A 16,568-nucleotide genomic window follows, 5' to 3' on the forward strand; every position below is an offset into this window, starting at 1 on the left:
AACAAATAGGAATGTGAGGTGTTCATAACTTTTCCTGCTAAATTGCTGGCCATTTTGCACAGATGTACCATTCTATATGAAGTTTAGTACCACTTTATAGGGCGTTACCCACCCATTTTCGTCCGTAATAAGTTCAAAGCTGGTGTCGTCTGCGGCAACGCCAACCAAAAGATGTCGCTTCAACTGCGATGAAACGGCGGCTCCACCTGCCACAAGTACGGCGCACACTGCCAAAACCATGACTGCCCGTGATGAATGGGACTACCAATCCGTCGCAGTGGAATCGAAACTTCTTTAGTGGTGTCACCGCAGACAACGTCCACTTCGGATATTTTTGTGGAAGGAAATGGTAAGTAATGCCCAATAACGTGGTGCAAAACTAAACGGCAAGCAAAAAAAATGGTACCTCCTGGGTGTCTTCGAGTCGATATGAACCAGTTGTTTAGCGGCAAGGTACGTGTATATACCAGGCGCTCCCACTTACCTTGGCGCTGCACCACTCAGTATGCCATGACGTGTAAACGCGGATTTGTGAAGAACATCAAGGAACACTCGCTGCGATCAGTAATCACCGCTCCCGGACAACTCTAATTTCTTTGTCCTGTGCTAGCGGCGCCATTTACTTTCATCCTTCACGTCACGTGACATATCTTGTCCGTAAAGTAAGGCAAGATCCACGATGCACGTTAGCGGGTGATTTGAAACATCACGGTCAGTAACACCTGTCCGTTTAGCGCACTCTTGCGACGAACACTGTGTTCTGCTGAAGTAATGAGTGAAGCGTGCCGGTGGAAATATTTCTTTTACAGTATTGCGTGCTTTAGTTTATTCTCGCTGTATGCATAATTCGCTAGATTGGACACATGGACAAGTGCTCGCTACGTTGGTGGAACGGCTGCGTCTGTACAAACACGGCGGTATGCTAACCGTCGCATTTTGTCTTACGTTTAATGTGTGCTCAACGTGAGAAAATTAGGCGACTACCAGTGGTGCAGCTGCGCCAAGGTCTATTCGGCACTATATGCTACTCCTTTGAAACAACTTCGTTACAGTTGGCCTTTTAACGTGCGCCACAATCGCGGTACAACCGGAAGCAATATTATTAGCTATTTTTGCCTCCCGCCTACAACGGCAGGCGCGCATGCCACTGTCGAGAGTCGAACCCACGACCTCTCGCTGAGCAGCCGAACGGCACAGCCACTGCGACCTTGCTCAGGCTATGCGCGCTGCATACGGGTGCCACCTAGAAGTTTAAAGGTGTCGCCGCGTTCCACACAGCGGAACTCTGCTGAAGCGTACCTTTGGCGACGAGCGGTTCGAGTTCGCGTAGGTGCCTCCGCGTGCGGACGTTGCTCATGTCGCGGAAAACGGCAACGAGGAGGAAGGCCGCGATGATGACCGTGCCGGCAGCGAGGGCGAACACTAGCACCGACGCTAGCATGGTGCCTTTAGTCGGGCGGTCGCCCCGGAAGACGAACGAGACGGCGTCCATCGCACTGGCCGCAAGGTAGACTTCTTTTTCTCCTTCTTCTTCTTCGTGTTCCCAAGCAATGGTCTCTTACGCTTTTATGGAGAATGGCCGAGAAGCATGCGGTTGGTTCTGACATTATTCTTTGTAATGAATAGTATCCCACCGAAATTTAAAACATAATAATAAGATATGATTACACATAGTTGCGACTGAGATATTTTAAACATTTCAAACGGGAGAAGAATCTCCGGATAACTGAATAATTTTTAAGAATACTCATGATGCATCCCGTGAAACAGCCCGATATCGGCGCTTTCCTATAGCTGTGCTTTTTTTTTTCATGGTAGTTTTTCTCGCACTATCAAACAGTTCTAACCACTATAGCTCTCCAACTTCACCAACAGCTAGTCCACCACGTACACCTTTTTCAATAAGTGTTTGTTGGTTCATTTAATATAGTGCTTGTATTTCAGCAACTTGGATAGGCCTGTGGTAAAGTCACAATGTGCACAATTTACAATTTCACACTTTCACAATTTTATGTCAATGTCAATGCCACAATATTACAGAACGGCGTTGCAGACAAATCATCGCAACAAAACAATGTTTGCTGTCTCTCAAAAAATGGAACATTTGTACTTCTAATACCATACCGCCCTTTTCCTTTGAACGTTACTTCCGCGTTTCATTTCCCTAGTAATATGAAGAACTCTGAAAAGAGAATATTTATTCCATGTCTGCGGTCACATTTAATTTATCTATAGTATTGACTCGTGGGGATTAACGTTCCAAAGAAAACGCGGGGTGCTACGAGATATACCACAGTGTGGAGGTCCGGATTAATTTGCACTGTCTGCGTTTTGTTTAACGAGCGTGAATGTCTTTTGCATTCCGCCAGCATCGAAATGTGGCTGCCGCTGCCGGGAATGGAAGTCACGACTTTGTGCTCGGCACTGAGCTGGGCACGCGGTCACTAATAATGGCAACCACTAAAGATTCCACTTGACTCTTTATTCCGTCAAAATATTTGCGCTGCTCGTCAGTCCACATTCATGTCTGAACACGAGTGCGAGCGGCCAGATTATTATTATTATTATTATTATTATTATTATTATTATTACGCTGATGATGATGATGTGTGTGGTTTGTGGCTCAAAAGGCAATAATGGTCAAAGTGTGCCAAGAAATTTTATTACACAGTCGATGGCGCTGTCAACGACAAGAGGCATTTGTGACCTAAATGGCATGAGCATACTCGCTGTAGTTTGCATAAAATACGCTGCATATGAATTAAAACTGTGAGAATGACCCGTGACGTGGGCCATGAACATAAAAGGTAAGCTATTAAAGGTGATACACTAAACTCCGTCAGTACTAGTAGCACTATTGCCTAACCACAACGTTTAACCGCAAGGGTCCGGAGGCGCGTGCTATACAAAGCCGCGCTATTGCAATACAGTATACAAAGCGGTATTGTCGCGGCAAAAGCTTCTAGTGGGAGGATGTGCTAAGATCTGCTGGGCTAGTGATCTGCAATGTGCAAAGTTTAATACTGATTTAATGTAAAAAAATGGCTCTGCACCAAGGGACAACGCTGGATGAAAAGGAATGGGATGTCTGTAGGTTAAAGCTAAGTACTTTTTACGTGCAGGTTCGGCTTCCTGACATTCTGTCAAAACATCGAGGACTGTCAGTCTCTTACCACAAATACCACGCATTGAAGAATTGTCACCAGTCTGCAAAACGTTATGAGTGCCATATGTATGTCCTATTCTGAGTCGACAGAACAGGAACTGCAGTTCGTCGCCTTTTTGTAATAGAGGGATAAAATGCTACCTGCGGCTTGATAATGTGGAGTTTATTAAGGGTTTCATTGTCCCGCCTACGTTTCCAATAGCCCCTCAGTTTCCTGCATATGGAATTCTTCAAATCTATGGCGGGGGCAGGATTGCTAGGTATTATTATTATACATGTGACGGCATGGTCGGAAAGCACGGGCCCTATAAAGTAAACTATTCCAATATGTATTTATTCCAATCTCCTGACGTCAAATTTGCGTAACCACTGACGCAAGCATCGGGCAGTCATCTGCAGTGTTGTCTGAACAAACCAATCAAACGCTCTCCTCGTTCATAGGAGGTCATTTTTGTTTGCTTGAAAAACAAATAACATTGCCTACACTGAGCGGCTTAATTGTCTTGTCTAATTGGCTCACAAGAGGCGAGGAGCACGGTCAAGTGGAAAGGGATTCGATGGGGCTCAGTCAGTGCACTGAAAATAGATGACTGGATGAAGAGGATGGTGCCGACGTCTGCGATTGGTCCGCTTTCTCTTAGCTTGCGGTAGCTCGTCGACAATCGCGGCAGCATGCCACGGAAGCTTAAGAATGACGCTAAAACGGATCGTCAGCAAAGAAGTGTTGGCAGAACGAGGTCATAAAAGTGCCGAAAGTGCTCGAAAACGTTACACGGCCACGCAGAAAGCTTTATTACACGCAAATAAACCCATGCTCTCCGGCAGGTGCGAGTAGCCATGTGTCTCAGCGATAGGCGGCAGCCATCTTTTATTCCTTTCGGAACGGGGCAGCCTGCGGCTATTCAGAAGAAAATTCAATTTTGTTCAGCATATTAATGCATCTTTAACGCGTGCACGTCACTTTGACGCCGTAAGTTTTTGCGGTTTTGTGACGTCGCGTGATAGGCAGGTAAAGTGGGCTGAGCCCGAAAATTTTTGACCAATAGCCGAGGGCTAATGGCGAAAAGGCGGCGAATGAGAAATAAATATTTTTTCCGTTGTTTGGTCAAATTATGCATAATCAGTGTGCACACGTCATATCAGATGGGGAGCTATCGCGGTTTTTGTGACGTCGAGTAACAGACAGGTTAAGTCGGGGTGGTCCAAAAAAGTTTTTGACCAATCGCGGAGAGCTGGTTGCAGAAGTGGAATAGAAAAGTTTGGAATAGTTTTATGTTATAACGCCCCACATTAGCCGTGATACCTCTGTGGCCGGGTACCCAGCATATTACGACGTGTTGATGAGATCAAATCAAATCATTTATTTCGATCCATTTAGTTACTGATACAGGAGCTGTACTAAATGCGGCCGTAGACAGCTTGACGAAGCCACAGTCCCCTTTTTTCTTTCAGCAGCAGGATCAGCGAACACATATTACACTTCTCACGAAAAAATTGTGTATAACAAAAACTGTAATAGAGCAAAGAGGAACGTTGTGTAGGCCCACGCAGATGTCTTCACGAGCATAGCAAAGAAACCAGGCTGATAATGATCCGTTTCAGTTGATGTGTTCAGTTGTGACAATATACGTGTCAGTACAATGCTACCACACAACATAATAATTAGCTCAACGCTTAGTTAAATACTTGCAAATTTCGCGGTATGTGCTGGTAAACATGTGAAATTCAGTCATTTGACACTTAGTCAGAAGCGATCAAAGCATCAACTCAAACGTTGTTTGGCTGTGTTTGAACGAATGGTGGGCATTTCCCAGGATTCACAACGTTTAGCTGAACGATAATGTTCTTTTTTCCGTAATTGAGCAAATTAGGCATGTTATATACATTATTTTGAGCCTCTAGCTTAAACTTAATTCTTAAGCGATAATTGTATAAATGATGGACATTACGGATTCCAGTTCCCCTAAAGTAATTGGAAGTTGGTGCTCCATAATGTGCATTATATATGACATGAGTAAATTTCTTTTGTTAGAGAAGAATGCGTTGCACACTTGTGTGTGATGCAGTTCCCTACACTAAATAGCAGTAATTTATATCGGAGTAAATAGAAAAGCATTGTAAAGTAATTTTTTTAAGTTTTTCGGAAGAACATGCTTTAAGCGACTGACAATTCCCCAGTGCATTTAGCTAGTTTTGATCAAGTGTCTTCTGTACACGGTTCCCACGACATGTGAGCGGAAAAAACCACATCAAGACATCTAAAGCGATCAATGATTTCTATCTGGCGCGGGCTTAGTATTATATCGGCATGCTCGGGAAGTTGTTTATTCCTCGGTCGGAATATATATATACCTGACTTTCTTTTTGCTTTATTCATACCCTTAGGGTTATAGTTTGACCACTTCTGGAGCTCATTTATTCTACAGCTCTCTCGAAGCTGTGAATGTCAGTTATAGACAATAAAGTACAAGTGTCATCAGCGTATATTATAAACTTTGCTGTTCGGTTAATGCAAATCAAATCAGTTTATTTCATCTCAAGGATGAAGGCAGGCTCGAGATAAAATTGACATGAGTCACTTGAGGGGAACACGAGCCTCCCTGATACATGGAATGCATTGAGGACAGACGAACAAAATTCGTTCATAGCAAGAAGGGGGTTAATATTTTACAAGTCGTAATACACATAGATTCATTATGAACTGAAAATATAGATACACAGATTCCTTTATGGTTAAACTATACAGTACAATACATGAAGACAAATTCCAATATACACTGAAAGTTTAGTTAGTGATAAATAATATTGCATTGATTTCATGATAAAAGGGCTTCTCTAATAACACTTATGCCCCATTCTTCAATTATTGTCCTTTTTTAATTCATTTGTTTCATAAAACAGGAACAGTGAAGCGAAGCATTTGTCGGCCAAAGTGTGTTCTGTACAATGGAATGATCCAGTGTTGTTGGTGACGAGTAGGGTATGGGATAGCGTATGGTTCAAGTTGAAAAATATCCAAAAAAGCTCGATTGGTGTTGAGCAGGAATTTTTTATATCTTATCGCTAGGTAATACTCGTAAAGCTGATGAATGGGGATAATGTTAAACCGCTTAAATAATTCTCCCGTGTGAGCATAATAGTCAACATTAGCAATGTGCCTAATCGCTTCTTTCTGTAGTTTGTATAGTCTATTAATGTTCGTTGCTGTTGTACTTCCCCATACCAAAAAACAATAACTGACATGCGATAAAAACAAGCTGTTATAAAGTGTTATCTTAACGGAAACTGGAAGCAAGGAAAACAGTCGTGCAAGTATACCTACACATTTGGAAATATTAGTTATTAGCTTATTAATTAAACAAAGCCGTTAACGCAAATATTAAAAAGTAGAGGTCCAAGTATGCTTCCCTGCGGAACACCACAGGTTACTGGTTTTGCGTCGCAACATGCGTTGTTTATGCAAAAAAGGAGTGAGGCATGCAGACAGGACACAAGAGTAGAGAGGTGGACAACACGAACACCTCTCTACTCTTGTGTCCTGTCTGCACGCCTTTTTTCCTTTTTTGCATAATGAATCCTTACCAACTAGCTCAGCTTTCTGTCGTTCTAAGGCATTGTTTATGTGTACAACCAGTCTGCAGTTGTGTAGGTATGATAAGGAAACCGAAACAGCCTGATCTCGCATACCGTAGTAGTGGAATTTTGTTATGAACATCGCATGATCAGCAAAGTGGAGAGCTTTAAAAGATCCGTTTTAAAATTGGGTGAGCAAGTACTCTTTTTGTAGCAGTAGACCCACATCTGTAGATTTTTTTTCGAAATCAGCATTTATATGGTGTGAACAAGTAGCCTGAACCAACAAATTTTAATAGTCTCGCCTGAATAATTTTTAGAGCGGTTTAGAAAACACTCGAAGTATAAAGATCAGTCTGTAGTTTTCCAAGGCATTGCGATCCCCTATTCAATTGTACACGTATAATCCACAAAATTGATAGAGATAAGTAAATACAGACTTTTTCATCTTTTGTAGAGACATTAAAGATTTAATTACGCCTAATGAATCTGTATATAATTGCTTTTTATATTTTTAGCTGCTTAATGTGCCTTGCAGCCATCAACACAGCATAGGCTTATGCCGTGAAAATGCTTGTTTCTACGGACAGCCGCATAAGAAACGCCAGCATGCCACTTTTGATGCATGTGTAGAAATTCAGGACAGGAGTGCTTCGCTAGAAGTTCCCGAAAGTGCATGCGAATGCGTAAATCAGCAGCACGATTCGTGGCTTCTACAAAGGATGTGTCATATTCGATAAATTGCCCCTGCCATGGTGGTAACTGCTTCGCCGGAGCCATTAGACAACGTTTGAGAATTTCCTAAGTATTCTCGCCCGCATTGAAAAAAGTTCCTTCACTTAGGGTCGATTACGGAATACTGCAGGAAACGTCATACGTTAACGGATGTTCAACAAGAATGTTGAGGGTTAGACTGTACTTTGGGGAAATATGTGAAACTCGTCTATGTTCTTTTACAGGTGAAGGAATCACTCATTCAATTCAACGTATAGATTTGTTCAGAAGGCGCCTGTGGCCAGGCGGATACCTAGATGGTGGACGGGATCCAGTACCTTTAACCCACGCGGCGCCGCAGAGTGATTATACCACAGCTCCATAATTCTAACACGATCTAACCAGGCTGTTGTACAGGTTGAATAAGCACTTCCTGTCACTGTCCCATGTTGTGTGAAACAAAATTTTCGGTAAGTTCATTTTTAGGCATTTCGCCTTGAGATAGTTGATGTGTGGAATGAAAGTCAGCTTTGCATGGAGCATGTTGCCTAAGAGTTGTGCTCGTTGTTCACAGGTGTCTATTGCCCATACAGTTTGATACTGGGATGTGGAACCAGAATCCTATTTTACAGCGAAGCTGTCTCTGACTAGGATCCCGCGATTTCTTCGTGGCGTAGCATTGACAGAATATTATCATCTATGGCTCGTACCCCCGTAAGGCAGAAGTTAAAAGCCCTCAGCAAAGTGAAGCCAACAGTGCATGCTTTCTTTGGGATCGCGCATAGAACAAACATCATCAGCATCATGCATCATGCTACATTTTGTTTCTTCCGCGCCTTCTTGCAGTCGTCATTCCACCAAGAGACTCGCCTGTATGCATGAGCTACCGCTTGATAGTGGAATGCATTTGTTTGCTGCGTCAATGATGAAAGCGGTAAAATACGCTATTGCGTCGTCTATACTTAAATCGGTGATAAAATCTCGCGATAAGTGAGTTGATTCTTTAAAATGGTCCCAGTCAGCGGATGCTAGTTTCCACCGAGATGAATGTGGAGGACATTCGCGTTGCTGCATTACGTTTAACATTACAAGAAAGTCGTCTCTTCCGTAAGAACTTCCTTTTCGCACTCTAAGTAAAGAAGAGCTGCAGAGCCAATCAGTAGGTCTATACGATAGTATGAATTGTGCAAGATATTGTAATAGGTCGGTTCCGTTTTATTAAACAGGCATGCACTGTAGTTTACAAGGAAGTTTTCTATCAGTCGACGTCTCTCGTCACAAATGGTGTTTCCCCAGAGAGCCCTGTGGCCATTAAAGCCACAGGTACTAATGAAAAGTTCTGGGAGCTGGTCTGTGAGGCTGTAGAATTCTGTTTTGGTGAGTTGGTAGTTTAGCGGTACATAAACATAACATACGCTTACCAGCTTGTCGAACAGAATAGCTCGTACAGAAACAGTTTCAAAGGACGTCTGGAATGCTGTATGTTGACGAGCAACAGACACTACCGGACGAGGCAATACCGTCATCACGGTCGTTTTCCAAAGATGGCATATCGCCGAAGGAAATTTGTTCGATCGGAACTTAGACGAGTCTCCTGGAAACACACACTTTAGGCTGATATTCAGATAGCAGTTCGTTTACGTCATTACGGTGGTGAATGGGCCCCTAACATTTCAACACATCATTTGCGTCGCCATAAGAATTTTTGTAGAAAAGTGTATTGCGCGTCAAGTAGGAATTCAATCTATCTTCAAGGATCCTTGTCTAGATATTTGATCTCTTGTTCTTCTTTCTTACGGTCAAATGAACCGCGGCAGTCCTTCGGCAGCAAAGGCGCAGAAGTTGTGTCCATTGCCTTGTAGGAGGGACTGGATGCCCGCGCTTGCGGGCTGCTCGTTAGCGTTTGAGACCTGGCTTGGAAAGAAGAGGCCTTGTGGCCCGGCTGCTGAGCTCTATCGCTGAGTGGGCGGAGCGGATTTAGCTAATTCCACTACGGGATCGTGGGCCGCTGTCGACGGCTCACTTGGCACGGGTCGGACAAATGACGGTGCCCCTTGACGCGCGGCATCAGCATAAGCGGTGCCGTGATATACCGAGCACCATTTGCAGGTTCCATTAAACGTGATGTTCTCTTTTTTCTTTTTCCAGTTTGGACAGAATAGCAAACACGGTGCGTGGTCACTGTCGAAGTTCACACAGTGGCCTGTGTCAGCATAGTTGTCCGAGGGGCGTCTTTGGGCGCCACATTTCGCACAGGTGAGTTGGTCACAGCAGCTCCTCGAGCCGTCGCCATACTTTTGACATAGGAAGCATCATCGAGGATTTTGAGTGTACAGTCTGGCGGTTATCTTAGTATATCCTGTTTTGATAGTCCGTGGAAGGACGCTGGATGCAAGCGTCAGTATGATACGTTTAGTGGGAATTTCCTTTGCTGCCACAAAGGATGTTGATGAGCTGCACATTGGTCCCACTTTATTCCTTCCAGCCATCAAGGAGCTAGGTTTCGCTCAGCTCAATGAGATCAGCTTCAGATATTACTCGGTGCGTGCTATTATTCAATTGACTGGGTGCTACAGCAATCAGATATTTGTGAATTCCAGAAGACTGGTTACCTTCTGGTTGTTGCTAACCTCGAGGAGTTCACTGACCATTTTCGTCATCTTATATCCTGTGCCAAGGGTGTCAGTCAAAGAATTCGCAACAACAAAAGGATAAATGCTTCTTGCTGACATTTCAGTTTTCTCGCTTTGTACAACATGAAAGCGGGGAAACCTGTCTCTCGGTCGGGTGAAAAAGTTCAAAAAATTCATAGAGCTGTCTCTTCTTCTGAAGGTTACGATAAGGAAATGATGGAAATGATAGGGTACCTACACTCATTTACAGTGTTTCGGTAGCAGTAGCAGCCACCCACCACAGAGTTGAACTAGTAGACGCAGCAGGGCGTGACATGTAAAGAGGTATGCCTCAGTCGTACATTCTTACTAAACCCAATATACTATACCCAAGACTCGCTACACTACACAATGTTAACCCAAGCCATCTACGAAAAGAAAGAAGTCACTGAAGTGAAAAGAAGACAAGAAGGCAAAAATAGGAAAGCAAAAGATCAGACAGGGCGATGGAAAACTGCTACCAGCCGGTTTCCCTCAGTCGGGTCATTCTTGGGGTGCCGTCTACGAGAAGCGGATGCCATAGAACTATGCTGGCTCCACCGAGGGGCCACAAAGATCCAAACGCCCAGCATCGACTCAACCCCAAGGAACCCCTTTTCCCCGGACACGGCTAAGCTGCGCACGGCTACATGCTGGAGGGCGCGACCCCCTTGTGCTCGGGTCCGTGGTGTCGCCACACACCAAACGCCTGCTGACGCAGACGCCCCTGCGGAATTGAATGGACATATAATGAGTGCGAAGCATGTTTTCTTCAGATATCCGCAAACCTGCGTGACTCTTCCTATTTAACAGATATTTATGAGTTATCTACATAGAACGCAACAAAAAAGTATAGGTACTCCACTCGAGCTGTCTAAGTATGCGTAACCATACCAAAAGTCTCTGTTGGCCCGCCCCGCATCAACTCAACCCCAAGGAACCCCTTTTCCTCGGACACGGCTAAGTAGCGCACGGCTACGTGCGGGAGGCTCCAACCTCCATGTGCTCGGGTCCGTGATGGCACAACACACCAAACGCCTGCTGACGAGGACGCCCCTGTGGGATGGAATGTATATAGAGTGAGTGCAAGACATGTTTCCTTCAGATGTCCTCTAACCTGCGCGAGCCTTGCTATAAGTTACCTTCTACTGTGCAACAACGTTTCTATTATGCAAGGTGCCGAATCCGTGAAACGCTTTATGGCAGATCGAGAAATGGTAGGCCTTCTGATAGACCTTGCGGTGCAGGCCCTGCCAAAATTCTAGAGCGTTGCGGGAAAGGCCATTCAAGTCTTGCAACGTCATCATGACTTCGTTATACTATATTTCTGGCTGTCTGGCTGCGAACGGCACAATCCAGTGACTTCGAGGCTTGCGACGACCCTTTTTGCAGCTCTACTGCACCAATATTTCGAATTTTTCCTCACATAACGAATTATTAGAAAGAAAGCCTTAACTTTCGTGACAGGCCCCTTTCTGCGGACGGCACAGTAACCATCATTAAGACCCGCGTGAAATATTATATCTCCATTTATGGTAATCAAATAAATCACTAGACAAGTGAAACGAGCTCTAGGTTGTGCGATATACCAACAAGTTTATTTATTAGTTATCTCCATAGAAAGTGTGCAGAAACTCCACTGGAGTTGCGTAAGTATGCGTAAATATACCCCCAAACCTCAGCTGGCCCACCCGCAAACTTGAAGTAGGCCCACCACCAAATTTCGAGTTGACCCACGTCCAAATTTCAGTTGGGCCTCCACGGTGACTGTTTGGGCACGTTGGTAGGACATGAATGCCGCTTTTTGCGCACAAGACGAGGACGAAGAAGAGGCTGAGACATACGAAAGCAGACTTGCAACATTGTTTTATTTGGAAGCAAGTGACCCCATATATAGCAGAATTTATGACACACCACGTGTGCGCCACCCGCAGAAGTTGGGCCACACCACATTGAAAGTTGGCCTAGCCCCCACTATAGTCTTCCCCATGCATCTTCTATGGAGCCCTATGTACTCCTAAGGGTATTTTCTGTGATCAATTTTATATTTTTTGTATCAATTGCTCCTTATCGCTTTAAAGTTACCAATAATCTACATGTACTCTATTGTGACGAATAAATAGACGCAAATTAGGCATTTTCATGCAGGTACAAGGCGTTACCTTTTTCGCGTGACAGACTGAGATTGGCGGGTACCCGCCAAAGAATGCTTACCCATTTAAATATTATTTGATCACGTCCGCTCTACTCTTGCGGGAGAAACGCCTACCAGAAAATTTTGAAAGGGAGCGCCAACGGCGTGCGATAAACATAGGCAAACTCAGAAATTACACGCGTAATTACGAAATGATAATGTAATCTACTTTTGCCTTAGTCAGCATGCAGTTAATAGATAAGTAAGGCCTGAAACAGTGCGTTTATTCCAATACATATCTGAGTATATCACCTATAAAAGTTGACCTCGAAAGCAGTTCTGGGAGCGATTGTACCAGTAGGAAAAAACATGCTCCATTGACCCTCCACTCTTCTTTCGTCGTGTTTTTCACTACACAACTCAGTCCATTTTTAACTCAAACGCGTAAAGCTATCGGCGATGATAGGCACCTAAATGTGACGTCATGAGCTGTGGCCTCCACCACGTTTCTCTACAAAGTTATCGTGCGCGTTGTTGTTCCTTTTAGTCATCACCGTGAAATTACGAGCGGTGGAAGTCGCGGTGTCCTGTAAACTTAGCGACGGCGTATCAACACTAAAATGACGTCGCGCACTAGTATCCGCGACGTAACTTCGCGAACGTATCAGAAACGATGTCGTTGGAAAATAGTTTTCCATCTTTCGCGTAAGCGGTGTAGTGGCGAAGCGTTCTCTGCTAATGACTTCGCGTTTTGTAACATTGCGCCGAACCATCGTGCTTGAAGTAGGAACGCTGACATCACGATGTTCAGAGCTGTTAGCCTTCTGGGGATCAATGGTTATTACGATGACCGGCTCTTGCTTGACCAATGGAGAGACGCGGTTATCATTATCTCGTCGTGGCATATTGAGCGCAGTTGAGCGCCCTTTCTTGCGCAGCATTTCGTTCGCCTCCCTATGGGCGATCGCCGTAGTGCGACTGTGTCTTCGCAACGTAGCAGCGCCATTTTTTCGTGAGGTAATAATGACAGGGCTGCTTTTTGCATGTGGCGTTAGTTTCTGTGGCGAGCTTGACGAACCTTCAAGCGTGACACGCGTACTCTGTTTCGTCAGAAAAGTAGCTGCACTTCTGTAGCTCCCTGGACGGCGTCTATCATCAAGACTAGTCCAGCTAATGGTCACATGCCCGGTCATTTCGTGTCCAGTACTACCCTGACCTATGGTCGCCGTTGACGCGTTGCTTCCCATCGAACCAACGGGCACTTCCAAGGACGCATTTCTGTGGGCCACCTGGGAACTCACTGGGTGCCATGGCGTGACCACCAAACCGTTATATTTGCCTAAACTGTGCCGTTGCGTCCGGTGGCCGTTAGATCGTGTTGGCGTTGACGTTTCTGCAGGCGTCGTCGCGTTCCTCGTCTTTGGATGACTTGCACGTGGGCGTACCTTGGATGCCACTGGCACGGGCGCCGTGGGTGGGAGCTTAAGTGGCCGAGCGACGGTGCGGTTCGCAGCGTAGGAGCTGCGCGTGCGTTCTCGATTTGCTGGCACGGACATCTGAAGGTCTCTGCTTTTCTCAGGAACGACAGAGCCTATTTCAGACCAGTCCCACTCGCTGCGTATATAAGTCTTCCCGTCACCGTTATCGATCCCGAGGGTCCTTGCCGGTGCTTCGTCGGCATTTCGCTCTGTCGTGGGATTACTCCTGGGCAATTCTGCTTCACTTGTGTCTTCGGTAAAAGAATACGCCTCCCTGGCAATCTTATCGAAATCGTCCTCTTGGACACTTGTCCTGGTGCCGGAAGCCTGTGCCTCCGATCCATCGTTGCTTTTATCTCTCGTGATTGGAGCTATTTTCCCGTCTGTACCGTCCCTGATGCCATCTTCGTCGCCAACTTGAACGGTACTCCCAGAATCAAGTAGTCCGTCGTCCCAGTTTCCTTCTGATGCCTCATAAGGGTGGTGCAGCCCTGCTTCGCTGGTTCCCGGAGTCTGCGAAAGTGATTCACTTCCCTTGTTCAGAAATTCGCCCTCCTGAAGATTATCTTTGCTGATGAAGATTGCTGGTGTGTCACTAAACATATTATTCTGGGTTGCCATATTTGGTAGTTCCGTGTCTTCTTCGTCGATTATAGAAGAAATATCGGCGTCTCCCACGGTACCGTACGTGATCTCCAGCGCAGTTGTGGTGGAACTGCTTTCCTCTTTCAAATCTGCGTCGTTCCTGTACGGCTCCGCTTCACTGCCGCCTTGTGCGTATATAGACACATCCATTGGTGTGACGTAGGATCCGGTCATTTGGTTCCCCCCAGAGGTGGCGACATCCTGTGACACACACTCTGTGACGTCGTCTGCTTTGTATGTGGGAACTTGTACTGATCCTGTATTCCCCTCGTCGCGAAAAATCGGCTCATGGCGATCAGGAGCTCCGCTTTCAATCTCCGCAGGCAAATGAGCGATGCCTGGTTCCGTTATGTATTCGTTTTGGTGCGTTGGTTCTCGGTCACCGGCACCTTCCACACGCGGAAGCGCTGTAAATGTTCCATCTGTGACAAAAAGATCTGGCTCTTCTTCCACACCTTCGTCTCTTTCAGCCATTACAACGTCCCCACCGTCGCCATCAGCAGGCTCATCGCGACTTTGACCGCCCCCATGGAAATCGGGTGATACGTATTCGGGGCCGCGCTTTGAGACACCGTCGGTGATCGGCGCTTCTGGTTCGCTCTGATCTTCCTTTGGTGAATACACGTCGTCGGGTGTAGTGTGGGGGTACGTTCCAGGAGCTGTAACGTCGGTATCGTACTCCAAGTCTTCTTCTTGAAGGTCGTCGCCCTCTCCACTACTGATCGCGGCCGTAACTTCGGTTCGAGCTTCGTCGCGACCTTGATCTTCGTCGTCAGTGTCGGCGGGCGGGTAATTGGTTCCTTGCTCCGAGACGACGCGCGTCGGGCCAAGCGATTCTACTTCTGTGGCGCCTTCTGTGCGCGACGACGAGTCACTCGTCGGGTCGCGGAAGTCGGTCTCCACGGCGTCAGTTTCACCGGCGAACTCGTCCTCCCCCGACTCGTCCGAGTCATCCTCTTCGGCGGTCTCGTTTAAAGGTTCCTGTGAGCGCGTGCGAGAATCATCGTCATCTTGAACGCTGCCGCCGGGCTCTCGGGACACGAATACGTCGTTAAGTTTTGAGATGAGATCGTCCTGCTTCAATTTCTCCGCATCCTCGCTTTCTGTGGAAGGCGGCGCATCTCCCATTGCCGTTTCACTTATGTCGGCCTCCTCTGTACTCTTCCCAGCTGGGGGAACCTCAGACACTTCTTCCTCGCCCTGTCTGGGTTCTGCAAGCGGCGTTACACCTGTCTCGGCGCTGTCCGGGCGGCTTTCTCGGGACGGGTACGTCGGTTCACTCAATGTCGCCCTAGGTTCATCAACAGCCGGCGCCACGGGCTGTAAGACGTCGCTTTCTGCCCCATCAAGTGGCAACGAGGAGTCGTTAAGCGGTGTGTCGATAAGGGTGACGAGGGCATTTCCCTCCGCTGTCGTGCTGTTTGCGTCGGATATAAGTACGGAATACCATCGCGGAGTGTATGGGCCTTTGCTTCTTGAGGAGGCGGCAGCCACATTCCCTCCTGAAACGCAAGAAGGGGACAAAGGTTTGCACAGTTTTCCTTGAAATATTATGTAAATTACGCTCTCTCATGTGCCAGCAAGTGTGCCCCCATATTCTTTATTTAGGTACGCACATAAGTGGCAACCACAAGGAACATATTTTTAAGCGTAGTTTCTGTGTGTGGCCTTCACTGGCATTGGCCCTTCAACATTGCTCTTCGCTATTGGCAACGCTGCAGAACCTATCAAAATATGTTCCATAGTATTTCTGCCAAACACTACAGTGGCACAGAAATGGCAAATCAGTTCTGCAGAAGATAGCAAGGTGAAAGAAAGTTCATGAACGCGAAAAACTGTCATCCACCCGAATTTGTAGCACGAAGCTGCAAATTGGTAGCCTACAAATTCGCCTAACCTGAGCAGACTGTACTTTTCTTCAACTGCTAGCCTTTCTTTCTTGGAAACCCATATGGGGTTCCTTTCTAGCTTCGTGCAATGAATTCGGGTGGATTAAAATTTTCCCCTTTCATACACTATGGTATACACTTCGGCCTTGTTAAACGAAATGTGGTTATCGTGAATTGTAAACTGAACACGCCGACCTCGCGCTACGTCACATTCCGGTACTTCCGGCATATTAAAAAAAAGATACGTATATTGGAACGAGGGAAAACACGCGGAATGCGGGAGATGGAAATTCAAGACGATGAGCAATGTGAGAACAA

This window comes from Dermacentor variabilis, chromosome 6, assembly GCF_050947875.1.
Source record: "Dermacentor variabilis isolate Ectoservices chromosome 6, ASM5094787v1, whole genome shotgun sequence".
Taxonomy (NCBI): domain Eukaryota; kingdom Metazoa; phylum Arthropoda; class Arachnida; order Ixodida; family Ixodidae; genus Dermacentor; species Dermacentor variabilis.